Below are 2779 nucleotides of genomic sequence, written 5' to 3' on the forward strand. Positions count from 1 at the left end.
ATGTCCCCTGCATCGGCAGGTGGACTCTCAACCACTGCGCCACCATGGAAGCCCGGAGACAGATTTTTTGATGGCATTCAAACCCCTGGTTCCAATATGTCCTGGAGTCCAAATACTGTCCTTGAATGAGACCCTGCATCCTTATAAGAAACTTGCACATTTATCTAAGTTAGTTCAAAGCAGGTTTCAGTCAACCTGCAGCCAAAGGAGTCTTATGCAACACAATCATTTAGATTAGAAAATGACCCCATGTCACCTGGATCAGTTCAAGATAGGCTCATTGACAGAGATTCTCACAGGCAATCTGAACTTAAGAATGTACCCCGTTGAAAGATTTTGGAGTGGCCACAGAGCTGAAGCAATTTGTTGATGGTCATCAGCCTGGGCCATCATGGCTTGAGCCAAACCTGATATAAGTGTACTCTGTAGATGAAAATCTCTCAGGCCAACCAGTTAGGATGAACTGGTTTTGTGTCATCAGACATACTCAGGAATCAGATGAAATGTAGAGACTTGGTTTTGCCTTTCCCATGAAGACTCTTCCCTCAAGCAATTGCACTTTGGGAAAATGGCTCAGCTTCAATGCTTTGGTTCATTCTAACCCAGAGCATGGTCGCATGGCCTTCCTATTGTGTTTTTTTTGTTTTTTGGTAAAACCATAACAAAACTATTTTGGGAGGCAGCATGGGTCTGAGAGCCAGAAGACCTGAGTTCTAGTTTGCTATGAACAATTTATTTCATCTCTCTGGGCCTCCGTTGACTGGTTTGTAAAATGAGATTATTAGACCAGGAATGGAACAGAAGGTTTGTCTTGTTATCTCCTTCCACATTTGCCAGCTATCTCCACTACTACCTTTTCACCCAAATTACCAGGTTCACTGCACAAAAGCAGGGCTGCAAGAAATATACCTTTGTTTTTCTACAATGAACTTAATTTTTGTCTCAAGTCCCATTTACTCTTGAGTGGTCTGTCCCATCTTTCCCCAGGGTCATGAGCAAATTCTGTAAGCTTTTTAGAGGCTGATCCATTTGACTTTTACTACCATTCTCCTCCTCCATTATCCTGTCTTATTCTCAATCACTGGTAGTTAAGTAACCTGCTCACATAGTTTGTAAGTGACCACACTGAAATACAAACCCAAGCTAAGAAATTCTAAAGTTAATATAGATTTAAATATAGAAACATAGATATAGATATTGTCCTATATAGATATAATAAGACATATATGTACACACACATATGTGATGCCTTTTTTATGATTCTCAAAAGTCTGTGAAGTAGGTTTCATTACCCCCATCTTACAAATGCAGAGACTGAAGCTCCATTTCCATAATTGTTTTGCCCTCATAGGAAGAAGGCATGGAGATTCTAACCCAGTTCTGTCTCATTCCAACCCCTGAGTTCTCCCCCTAAATTCCCTGGCTCAATTACATTTTCAGAATTAGGTGAGACCTTAAGCAAAGTGTCAAATGAAACATATGCTAACTTCAGGGCTGGCTGGCACCCTGGCCACCTGTCCTACGGTGAGGACAGATGCCGTCCTGTGGATTGGACATAGTTCTTTGGACATTCCAACTGAAAACCTATGTCCATGACAGTGGTATTCTTCAGATTCTCCAGGGGAAGGGCTGTGAAGGAAAAGATGAAGAATAAATTATGAGGCAGCTGAGATGGAGGAAAGGTTTCTAGCAGAGGGAAATGCTATCTGGAGCTCTGATTCTTGGATTAACACAGAAGAATGAGAATTATTGCTAATGGAAAAACTTGACTATCATCAAGTAAGTCCTACTTTAATTCTATTTTTTTAAATTTTCAAAATAAATAAATTTGTAGAAAATCAAACACAAAGTACTAAGAAGAACCCTCAAAATCTTCATAGTTGGTGTTAATATTCCAGAAGTTTTTCTGAAGTTTCTTTTAAAAATAATTGTAACTCTTGAATTGGCAATCTTCCATCTTTTTCATTTAGCATCATTTATAACTCCTTTATTCATAGGACCACATGGTTTCATAACTATTGTTTTTTTATCTTAAAAATCTTTATTTTATAGTTGTCAGTGGAGTGTTTCCATATTTTTTTAACATCTTTATTGGAGTATAATTGCTTTACAATGGTGTGTTAGGAAAAATTTTCGATTAGCAATAATCGCGCCTCGGATAAACCTCATTGGCTACGATACTGCCACTGCACAAAGCTTGCTTTTTATAAATGTAAAATATTTCATTGGGTAGGCATATCATAATTATACAACCGTTTCCCTTTTTGTGGACGCAGAGGTTTTCCCCAATGTTTTAGCTACAGTAAATGATGCACTTTGCATCCTCTGCAAATGATGTAAGTAAATGATGCACTTTCAAAGGAATCTCCATGCCTAGCCTGTATCTTCTCAGTCTCAGACAAATCCACATCTCCCTTTCTCTCCACTTTTACTGCCAGTCTCCTACCTGGGCACCTCCTATGGGATCTTATAGTGTAGATAATCCTGTCTCTTTTTTATATTTTCAACCCGTTAACACTTCCAGCATGTGTAAGGCTCTCCTGTCCTAAAACATCACCCCCTTGACCTTGAGTCCTGCTATTACCCTATCTAATATTCCTTTACTCACCCCTGTGTTACACCTCAGGGTATTCTGGCTTCCACCTCCTCCATTCCACTGGAATTGCTCTTGCAAAGGCTCCCACAGAACTCCCATGGACCTTTCTCAGGGTGTATCTTGCTCCTCCACCTGACTCCTTTGGCTTCTGGGATGTCTGTCTCTGTCCCCCTCCAATCTCTC

At 40.0% G+C, this 2779-nt stretch overlaps 1 non-coding gene across 1 annotated transcript; it reads right to left on the reverse strand.

The window, feature by feature from the left end:
* Nucleotides 1-2056: 2056 nt before the first annotated feature.
* Nucleotides 2057-2198, reverse strand: LOC131759049 (U4 spliceosomal RNA). Its single transcript, XR_009336380.1, has one exon. It is a non-coding gene; the product is annotated as a U4 spliceosomal RNA (small nuclear RNA).
* Nucleotides 2199-2779: the final 581 nt, after the last annotated feature.

This window comes from Kogia breviceps, chromosome 6, assembly GCF_026419965.1.
Source record: "Kogia breviceps isolate mKogBre1 chromosome 6, mKogBre1 haplotype 1, whole genome shotgun sequence".
NCBI lineage: Eukaryota > Metazoa > Chordata > Mammalia > Artiodactyla > Physeteridae > Kogia > Kogia breviceps.